General features: G+C 46.2%; 1 protein-coding gene across 2 annotated transcripts in view; it reads left to right on the top strand.

The window, feature by feature from the left end:
* Positions 1 to 7,526: 7,526 nt before the first annotated feature.
* Positions 7,527 to 10,959, top strand: part of ERG (ETS transcription factor ERG) — a 147,307-nt gene continuing 143,874 nt past the window's right edge. Inside the window, exon 1 of one of the 2 annotated variants that reach the window (XM_065862044.2) lies at positions 7,527 to 7,842. The gene's annotated coding sequence lies outside the window, so the exon portion shown is untranslated. The remainder of the gene's footprint in view (positions 7,843 to 10,959) is intronic. The other variant, XM_065862030.2, reaches the window with a different exon arrangement.

Genomic DNA, 10,959 nt, shown 5'->3' with positions numbered 1-10,959 from the left:
TCACGTCTGAAAGAAATGTGGACCATGAATTGTCTGTGCTGAACAAGACTGAGAGATGTGCTTGCGGGACATTCAGGGCACGTGCCACCACCCAGGCAGCGGCAGAGACCTCAATCAAGGTGTTGTCTAAGAAGCATCTGCCGCAGTGTGCCCGTCCCCACACACAGAGGGGTCACCTCCATCACCAAGTGCTGCAGTTCCAGCAGTTACCATCGCCTACTTAAGACGTGTCACTCTAGCAGCTCAGAGTAGGGAGTGGGTCTCTCCTTTTGCCGTGGCTCATCCTGAGGGTGATTCAGTGTCACATCCAGAGCTGAGTCACCTTCTGCAGCTGCCTCTCCCTTCTTCGCTGGCCTCTGCTGAGGCATCTGCATCATCCACGCCCAGCGATGCAGCCGAGAGAGCACCAACCTGCCTGCAGCCTACAGACATGTCATTGCTGGGGGATGTGTAGCTTGTTTGCACTACTACCACAAGGTAGGTGTGAAAAGAGATGTGTCTGTGTGTGTGTACATATAACTCTAGCTGTGGGAAATCACCTATCTCCTGCTCGTGTATTACGGAGCTTTTTGTAGCTTCGGGTTCCAGGAAAGGCTGGTTTTCTGCCTCTGACTGTAATTTCAGATATTACTCTGCTTTACAACACAGCCAATAAAGAAATGCTGTGGAAAACTTGTGCTGAATTATTTAGATAGAAGAGGGGCGTGGTAAAATGAAGTCGTTATATATGTGGATAGCTGCAAAGAGATAGCTGTAGAGGAAGAACAAAATTCATGTGCTAAGATCACGTTTCTTAGAGCTGTGTATGATAGTGTGCAGGTCTGCTAGCCGAAGCCATACATACAGCTGCATAGGTGCTTGTATATGAACACGGGGCTGATTCCACAGACCTGAAGGCAAAATTTAGGTTTTTTTGCTGGTACCATGGCAAATACAGAAAATGGAGGAGCAGAGTAATGTAAAGAAGAAAGACAATTATGATAGTTCACAAACTTAAATCCTACAAAAATTTTACTTATCTGCACATTGACTCTCTATTTAGTTACATTTTTATTAAGCTATGGCCTCCTCAGACATGATGATATGCCAAGTAAGCAAAGGAAATGCAAAAATGTAAGGACGTATGTAAATAATAAGCAAGAAACTTTATGGTATTTAAACTTATTAATTTGTCTCTATTGAACAATGTAAGCATTTTATTTTTGGTTGGACTTGTCTTCAAGCATTATTTACCTGCAGCCTTTTATATTTAAATACCCATTCTGACCTGAGTCATTTCTGTATGCTGGCTGAATTCTTCACCAGTAAATAAATGCATAGTTTAGAATTTATTACCTTTTGTCACCTACCTTGACTTTGTCTTTCTGGTTTTGAAAATAATTCAACTTTCAGCTTTCTTATTTTTAAATTTTGCCATGCTGTTGAAGAAGTTCACAGTTCTTGCAGAGGTGCACTGCTCAGCATCTCTCTGTTGATTCACTGGATAAGTTGTTATTATTCCTTGAATCTAGGCAGTGATACAGAGAAATGCCCGATTGCAGAGAGAAGGGGAAATGCTGTGGGTAAAACAGGAAAAGGTACAAATTCTGCCCCTCACCCCGAACTGAGAATGAGTCAGAAGTTCACTTCTGGCCTTGCAAATTTGCAGAGGAGCATTTATATCATCATTTTACTAGTTTGCCTTGTGCACTGATTTCAGCTCTGTCTAGTTTGGGACCTACCTGCCAAAATACAAGGAAAAGAGCTGACAGTTTAATCTTATTTTAGAGAGTCAGGATGTTTAGAAGGGATTCAGTCAAGCATCCCAGTTTTCCCATCACTCGGATCAGACCTTCGACATTTTTTCGTTTCTTCCATTGATACTCATGGCCTCATAAAAACCCTGCAGAAATTCATGGGAATCTCAGGTGCTCCCTGGAACTTTTCTGCCAACATACTACATGTTTTTTTCAATCTCAGTTATCAGTTTAAACAGAAAAAAATACTGAAAATGAAAACAAACAATGATTGCCTTTTTAGCCAATTGTTTGGGAAACAGTGTGAATTGTTTTAAATTGATACAGTAGTCCTGAATATCCATTGGTGTTGAATATCCTGGTGACCAATATAATATTCATCTGAATACCTTATTTAGCCACATATTTAATCAGGTAATTCCAGTCTTTCCTAACAAAATGCTTTATTTTGCTGCTTTAGAGCTTTTAATAAGAAATGATCTTTCCTTCCCTAATTAAAAGTGATTCTCTTATAGGAGGGACTCCAGTGGCCTCCTCAGAAATAACTAAGATGCTGTCAGTGTCCAGTCTGTGCTAAAAGAGATCTGGGAATGCTGTAAAAGTCATCATTTCTGGTACTTGAAAAATAGTTGCCTGTTCATATCTAGGCTACAGGATGTGTCTATACAGCCGCTTATCTCTTTTGGTTTAAATGTCATTTTTACATAAGAGAACCTTTATTAGTGAATGTCATCCACACCTGTGAGAGGTAGTATTTATAAAGGTGGTCCCCTTTTTGTTGCCGGACTACTTCATCTTAAATGATGTTTTCATAGGTACAATGTTTACAATGTTAAGCCTTTCAGATTTTCCTGAGAAAATCTGGTGCTGGGATTGCGTTTTGCCAGGCAAATATGTAACACAGTGGAAGAAATAATCTCTCCACTCATCTTGTTTCATATCAAAAGAAAAACAAACCTTCATGTATCTTCTTTCATTGTTAATAACTATTATATCATAATTAATCACATACTTTTCAGTAATATCCTTCTTCAGTTTTGTTTAATGGACTGGAGTTGAAACACCTCTAAGATAAAGCTTAAATATTTTTACAAGTTCTGGAACTGTAGCCCACATAGGGAAACTGGTTTGTCTGAATCTGCAGGAATCTGTGATCTGCACAGAACACAGTTTCTGTGCTTCACGTTTTCCATGCTACAGCTCACAATCCATCTGCTGGATTTTAAGCACAGCAAACATGGAACACCTTTCACCTGTTGGTCTATAGATAAGCCAGATGTATAGACTGAAAGCACTACTGGACTCTTTTTTTTTTTTTAATATTTGGGAGGTCAAAGACAATTCCTTCTGCTTTGAAAAACAAAACAAAACAAAACATAACAGAAACTTCGAACTTCTGTGAACCTCAAAGCACTGTGCAAAATTTGCCCCACAGTAATGGAAATGGAGGTATGTTGGTGGAAAATGAGGTCTAGGTGGATCCTTCATCCAGTTTTGAAATCCCATAGCACTTGCTGTTGCCTTCCCTGGAGCCTGTGGCAAGCAAGCAGGCTCAAACTGTGGTAAGCTTTGCACCCCTGAAGTCGTCCAGCCCCCAGTGAGGAGGTGTTATGTTCTCCCATTAAGAGACTACTAGTTACCTGAGGCTCTGCTACATGTTAGGTGATAAATGTATTTTCATAGGCCCATGGCTCTGGAAGTAAAATAGGAAAAGAACTGCTTATGTTTGTTTTTTTTTCTTCTTCCAGAGGTGAAAATTCAGCAATTTTGATTGTCTCTTTCCAATTTGCATTTTGAAAACTGTGTTCAAGGAGATGGAAAATGATGTGAACACTTTTTTCTTTCCACATGACACTTCTGAACAAGTGGCAGCGCTTGAAGGCCCACTCTTCATCTGCTGCTATCTGCAATTTTCGTCCTTCCTTCTGAGAGAAAGCTCCAGGCATGCGTCAATGAGACAACCACCGTGACAGAGCAACTGGCTGTGAGCAAACAGCTGCAGGGCAACGCGAGCTGGGGCTGGCTGCAGGAGGAGGCTTCTCGATGCCACCTTAGCTGTGCAGGTTGGTGGAGCAGCAAGGGATGCTCCAGCCTCCCACTTGGCTGGCTCCTTCCTCCATCCCTTTCCTGTCTTGTGGTCCCATGCAAAAGGAATGACTTACTTTGTGTAGACAGACTGGCTGAAGATTTTATGTTACGCATGTAGGGTTTAAAGGATCAGCAGAAGATTGGTTTATTGGGCAGCACTTTAAACTTCAATCCCCAAGAGCAGCTTGAAAGAACAATGGAGGGCAGCTTTGCATGAGAAAGTCCACCAGCTCTCATGTCCTCTGAGGTGGTGGTTTCTTTGCAGCGGGGCTGCCTGACCCCTCAGCCTGGGAGCGACCATGCAGGACTTTGCATCTGAAGGTGACGCGGGAGAGATATGGCTGCGTGGGCACACCGATAGCTGGGCACGACCCCCACTGGCTTTGCTGCATCTCCTCAAGGGAAATACAGGATCTGGAGTTGCCACCGTGGGTACTGTTCCTGCATCCACATCCCCCAGGGTGCAGAAATAAGCTGACAGTGTGCTCAGTGTCCTCCTCTTTGCTGCATTACTCAAGTTAATGGGAATTATGCATCATTCAGTTTCCCAGAACAGTTTGCGGCCATCATGTGTTACTGAGAGATGCTGCACGTACAGTGCGGCAAAGCAGCGTGTGATAGGGGCTGCAGGACCCCCTGCAGCCCGTTCGCCCTGTCTTCTCCCATCCTGAGAGGCAGCTTGGCCCCCACCTCTCTACAGGGTTATCTAAGTGCCCTACTCCCCCTGGCCAAGGGGATCTAACCACAGTACCACTGGGCAAAACCGGTGCCACTGGCACATTGTAAGGATGAAACCACTGCTGGCCACAGTTTGTTTCGGGGAGCCACTGATTTTGGGGCTTTTTCCCTACTCGATTTATGTTCTCTGAAGAGTTAAGTACATTAGTATGGGTAATCTCACTCCATTACCTTCTATAAAACTGAATCTGTGATTTCCTCCCTGGTGAGCATTTACCATAGCAAAATAGGCTACTATTTTCATATTTAACTCATTGGTAAGTCATAAAACCAGCTCCAGTTGTCTGCCCCAAAGAGCAGAAGCTGTGGGATGGGACAATGGGTTGGAGCTTTCACAAGGTCCACCAGTGTTGGTTTGGTGCGCTCAGCATCGCCTCTCACTCACCCTCCCATCCCTATCGCATCCCCCCTCCTTCTGCTTTGAAATCGACAAAATTCAGAAATTTACAAGGCTTTTTAAAATCTGAGATGAAGCAATTAAATCTCCAGACTGGAGGATGTGAACCTTTAAAGGCCCTTTGCAGAATATCAAAAGAAAGAGAGGATTATATTTAGCAGGTGTGACAGCCCACGCAGGACGTTTCATTGCAAAAGGGGCTGACATGAACCAGGAACCGATACTTAAATTAATATAAAACATCTTGGGGGAAAGGTGTTTTCTTTTTTAAGCGTTAGGAAATCATAACGCTTTCTGGCTTCTTCAAAAGCGAAAGGTCCTAATATACAGGAGTCATCTGGCATGTAAAATACAAAGGAGGGAGGAAAGGGAGGGGGCTGAGACACCTAAAAATGCTTGGGACAAGGTTGGCAGGCAAATGTTGGGGGACAGGAGGACTATGACCAAATGCCTGGCCAAGAAACCTAGTTGTATCTTTTTCTCACCTGCCTCTCTTGAGGCTTTGCATTGCAGCTTGCAGATCCACACATTCCCCAACCCCAGGGCAGGTCGCTCAGGGCAGAGGTGCAGGATTGGGATGCAGTATCCAGCCCTGCAGGGTGCCCCAGCTGGGTCTGCGCCTGCTCCCGCTGCAGCATCCTCCTCCCTCCCACCACCTCTCCTTGTCATTTCCCCAGCTCCCTGGAGACACAACCCTTCATTACAGGGGTGCTTTATTCTGATCACTCTGCTTCTATTCATATCATAACCTACCAAGCCAGTGAGTGGAAAACTCGAGTCAGTAGTTTTGTGGGGAGGTGTCTGCGAACTTCTTGCTTCATTCACTAGTGCATGTTCCTAATTTTAACCAAACTGCTCTGTTTTGATTTTCCTAAGCTGTGGATTTAATGCCCAAAAGCTCAAGTTGTTTCAACGCCCACTCAATGAGGGCCACACGAGTGACGCTGCCTATCCATAGCAGGGGAGGCAGCAGCTGTGGGGAAGGTGGGACAGGCAGCAACGCAGTCCCTAGATCTACACCACGGCCTGCGGGGAAGGGACCGCAGGGGCTCGCCAGGAGATCTCCATAGGTGGATGCTGCTGCGGCAGGTCTGTGGCAGAGGGTACTCGCTCCTACTTTTGGGATCTTTTGCCTCTTAGATTTTCTAATTTGACCTGGATGTGCACTAGGTTGTTGCTCAGGACCTTCAGGTTGTTTGTCACCTGAAAATGCAGAGCAGGGTAAAAAGTCACCTGGCTGCTATGGCTCTTCTCTAAGGTCAGGAGGCGTGTGGTTGCCTGGACCAGCATGTTATCAGGTACCCTTTGGCATCGAGAGAGTTAAAGGTCCTCTGCACCCACCAGCCCTGGTCTAGGCAGTGTCTAAAATCAGTCCTAGACCTGCTTTATTTTTTCCTTAAAAACAGGAAATGGAGCCCTGAAGGCTTTTTAACTGGAGCGAGAGTGAGGAGGGGGTATTCTCACTCTGCCCATATCCAGCCCTGAGCCTGACCCAGACTTGGGGGTCTCTGTGTGTGTTTTTTTTATTTCTTCTCATTTTTTTTTTTCCCCTATTATTTTGGCAGACTTTTTGGAATGTCTGGGAGCTAAGGGCTTTGCTTCATGGAGCAGAATTCTGAAGCAAGAAAAAGAGAAAGTTATAGACTAAACCACAGAAATGTAAACATGTCTGCAGCTAAAATAACTCCACTTTCATTGAAAACACTCCTCGCTCACAATCAGACTTCTGTGTGCTATGCTCAATAAAACTGCATGCTAATAGCAACCAATTAATACATTATGTAGTTCTGCTTTAAAAAGCGAGACGCTTTTTTTTTTTTTAATTATTATTTTTAATTAAGGGAGTACTGGGTTTTCTGCTTTGCACGCTGGCTCTCGGCGCTTACCACTGGTTGAGAAGCGCCGGGGAGAGCGGCGGGCGATGCCCGGCGGCGCGGCGGGGGCCGAGGCGTGCCCGGGGAAGGCCGGGGCAGCGCGGCGGCGGGCAGAAGCGGTGCCCCGGTAAGGAGCCCCGGGCCCGCGGGCGGGCAGGCGGGAGGGACGGGACGGGACGGGACGGGGCGCATCGCCCGTTTCTCCCCGGTGTGCGCGGCTTCCCCGCATGTGTGCGACGCGAGTGTCGCTGCGAGGGTCGCGACCCATCCCCTCTCCGTCCCCCTGCACCACCGGGCGAGGGGGCGCTCAGTCCTGTTCTGGCCGGGCCAGGCTCCCCTGTCCTTCCTTTTATTTCCATACGTCCCGTTATTTATCTCGCTGCCCTCCGGAGCCCCACTGCCACCTGGTTAGAGGCCAGGCTTTGACTTCACGTCGGGTGCTCGCAACAACTGCACGTTTGTTCTGCCCCTTAAAACACGCTCTTGTTCCCCGCGCCGGGAGGAGACGAGACCCGCCGAGCCCCCAGCAGCCCCGTGTCCTCCCCCCGCAGGTCCCGCTCACCTCTAGTTCCGCCCGGCCCCTACTACCCCCCATTGCGGATCGGGGTCGTCCGGGGGAGGACGCCGGGGAGTAGGGGGGCGGGGGGGACCGGTGCGCCCCGGGGGGTGCCGGTGCCCGGCGGGCGGCGCGGGGCCGCCCCGACGGCGGCGGTGGAGCCGGGGAGCGTCGAGGAGCAGCAGCTGTCCCGCTCGGCGATTGGAGAGAGGAAGAGGCGCACGGAGCCCGGGGCCAGCGCGATGGGCTGAGCCCGTCCCGACTGAAGTGACTCACTGCAGTCGGCAACGCCGCCGTCCCCTCGCTCTCTCCCTCACTCCCTCCCTCGCTCCCGCCGCCGGCGGCCGCTGCCTTCCCAAGGCGGCGCCCTCCGCGCCCCGGCCCCGTCCCTTCCCGTCCCGTCCTCGCCTCCCCCGGGACCCCGGACTCGCCCCCTTCCCCCGACCTCTCACGGTAAGTCCTTTCCCTCCGAGGCTGCGATGGGGAGGTGGGGCGCCGAGCGGAGTGGTGGGGACGCGGCGCGGCCGTCGGGGCCGGGAGCGGCGGGGAGAGCGGGGCGAGGGGCTGCGGGCGGCGGCAGCGGCGGGCCGAGGCGAGGCAGCTCCCCGCGAGCGGCGGTCCGGCTGCCCCGTCGCTGCGACTGGAGCAGGGCAGCCCCAAGGTCTCGGCCGGGGCGCGGGGCGGCAGCTGGAGTCGCGCATCTTCTGCGGGCTCTCGTTGCGCAAACTGTCACTTTCCAACTTCAGTTTTAAAGCACTAACGAGGTTTGGTTTCGGGTTGGCTGCTGTGTTTTCGGGCAGATTATAACATCCCCTACCTCGCCATACCTTTTTTGTGTTTTTTGTTTTGTTTTGTTTTTTTTCCAGGTTTGTAAAAATAGGGTTGATGTCTTTCTGATTATTTCAGCAATCCATCTTTCAATTGACTAATATCTATGGCCTTTCCTAAAACTGACTAGCTCTTGCATGTAGGAAAACCTTCAATTACCTGAGCTGGCCTAAAGAGAGTAAGAGTTGGCTGTGGTACTTTTCAGAGTAAGCACTGTGTTACAATATGTGGACATCTATTTTGGTGACCAGATGGGTTTGCTGTAGAGTTTAGAGTGCACGTAATCATATTTACAAAAGCTGAAGTTGCAAGTTCTGGCTAACATAAACTTCAATTTATTGCTGCCTTTGCTGAGAACCCACAGCACAAGTAAACTTGCTCTTTCTTTAATTAAGTTTTTATTTGTATTCAAAGTGTCATTCACTGAATTAACACAGTGCTTCAGTTCTGCAGTAATAGTTTGGAAATTACATTCTATCCATGTAATTTTGAGTCCATTAGGAAAACCAGGATAGGTCTCTGAACTGCACATGGAGAAATGTCACATTCCTTTGATTTAACCCTTTAACCACTTCCCTGGTTTCACTGAAACAAGTGAAGTAGACAAAGACAGCTTCTCACTAGGGTATAAAATGTAAGCTTCCATCATGGTATGTGTATCAGGTATGGGATTTCAAGTACACCTGAACTGATAGGAAAATCAAGCAAAAGAAATAGATTGATAGACAACTTTCTAATTAAAAGTAAAAGTAATCCTAAGTAAAGTAAAAAATAAACTAAGCCATACTTCATATGGGACAAATACATTTTTATGTTGATTATCTTATCTATTTCTTAAAGGACATAAAGGCATGGTACATTGGAATAGTAACATCAGTTCTTATTTTCTCTTTCAGATATATATGTAGGCAAACAATGGCAAACTTGTTACGCAGCTCTTTGGAAAACTTTGCGAGAAAAAAATACCTACTTCCAGAAGCATTTCAGGGTTTAGAGCTTTGAACAGTATCTATCCCCACCTCCCACAATTTAGTCCCAAAGTTAAACAAATCATATAGTACTGGATAGAGTTACATGTTACCAGAATTTTATAAATGATCTGTCCGTATAAGTCCTAGGTGTTATTAGTTGGACTTTTTGCTCCTAAGGTGTTATTCCATTTGGATTGTAATTTATATAGCATTTGGTTCTTGAAGATATTTTCTAGTAGAGATATATATTGGCATATTTTTCACCCGATGGTTTATAAGTGGTGCTGGCAGTGTGGCTGCTCTTTTTATCCAACTTTGAGCTCTTTGTTAGGTGCTGAAGAAATCTGGCTGTATGACTCCATTGAGGAGTTTCAGTGATATGAACCATGAGCTTAACATACAGATTGTTACGCACTTGGAGGTAACATCTCTTACCTCAAGTACAATCATTTGTATGTCAATCTGTTAGACCTTTTCTCTAGGATACACCAGGTCAGATTCCACAGTTGTTAGTGTCCAGATGACAATTCTGCATGAGACCCATGAATTCACCTTCACAACGTGGCTGCATCTTTGCTACCTGCTCTTCTGTGGGCAGTTTATTTTCTGTGTGCACATGGAGTTGCGTAAACAAATACAAAACCGTGGGACAACTGTTGTAATCCAATTGACTTGAATAACACCACATAAGCAAAATACCTGGCTACTGATGAGGCAAATCGTTTCCCATTGTGCTTTCTCCAGAACACCATCACTTTGGTATCAATATGTGAGGGTCCTGGCATCGGTTCTCCCTTTGCAGAACACTTCATTTTGATCACTTTACTGGGGTCCCTGTATACAGCAGTTACAAGTACTCTTGCTTATATGCACTCCAGGGAAGATCAAAAAAACATGAAAAGCTGTTGCAGTGCTGATGGCACATGGTAGCCCTGAAACATTACATGTTACGTTTCCTTCCTTTCCTTGCCTCTGCATTACTAAGTGCTCCAGGAGTTATTAGCAATTATCAACAAAATCAATTAAGAATTTTGGGTTGAAACATACCCTTTCCCTTAAAATATGTAAAGATTTATTTTATTTTATTTTATTCCCCCTCCCAACCCCCCCTGCCCCTTCTCACCCCATCAGGAACCTTGTCATTTTCTTTTAAACAAGTTGGGGTTTTTTGGGGGTAAGGCAGCTGTATGGGCAAATGGTAGTTCTTTTAATCATGCAAGTGGCTCTGTGGAAATCTGTGTCCTGAACTCGAGGTGGAAGTTGTTGACAGGGGGTATGGTCAGAAAGGGCCCTTTGGGCCTGATCCATATCAGCTGAGGTCAGCGGTGCAGGCTGAGCCTTGAGTGCCTAATGCTGCCCGTGGTGGTTTTATGTTGTACAGCTGGGAGGGTAGGCTGGGGATTAGTTTATGCTTTGTATGTCAGTTTTCCTACACAGTTGATTTAAAATGCTTTTGTTAAAAAAAAAAAAAAAAGAAGAAGAAAAAAAAAGAGTTCATGTTGGTAAGATATTTTCAGCCTGAATTATAATGATGTTTGTCTTGGGTTGAAAGAATTACCTTTTGTGCAATAACACCACACTGTTTTTCATTATACCCACGACTGGCCACTTTCACAACCACTAGAGTATTTTTTATTTCTCCATGTGGTTTTAGCCATGCACTTTTTGACAGGCAGGTTTCCATTAAAGTTGAGCATCATTTTGTCTTTTGTATGGGTTAAAGGTTTGAGCTGCAAGATTTTGTATTGCTTTGGCATTTTAGAAGGTAATG

The sequence above is a fragment of the Patagioenas fasciata genome, chromosome 1 (genome assembly GCF_037038585.1).
Source record: "Patagioenas fasciata isolate bPatFas1 chromosome 1, bPatFas1.hap1, whole genome shotgun sequence".
Classification (NCBI taxonomy): domain Eukaryota; kingdom Metazoa; phylum Chordata; class Aves; order Columbiformes; family Columbidae; genus Patagioenas; species Patagioenas fasciata.
This window is presented reverse-complemented; position numbering and strand designations above follow the sequence as displayed.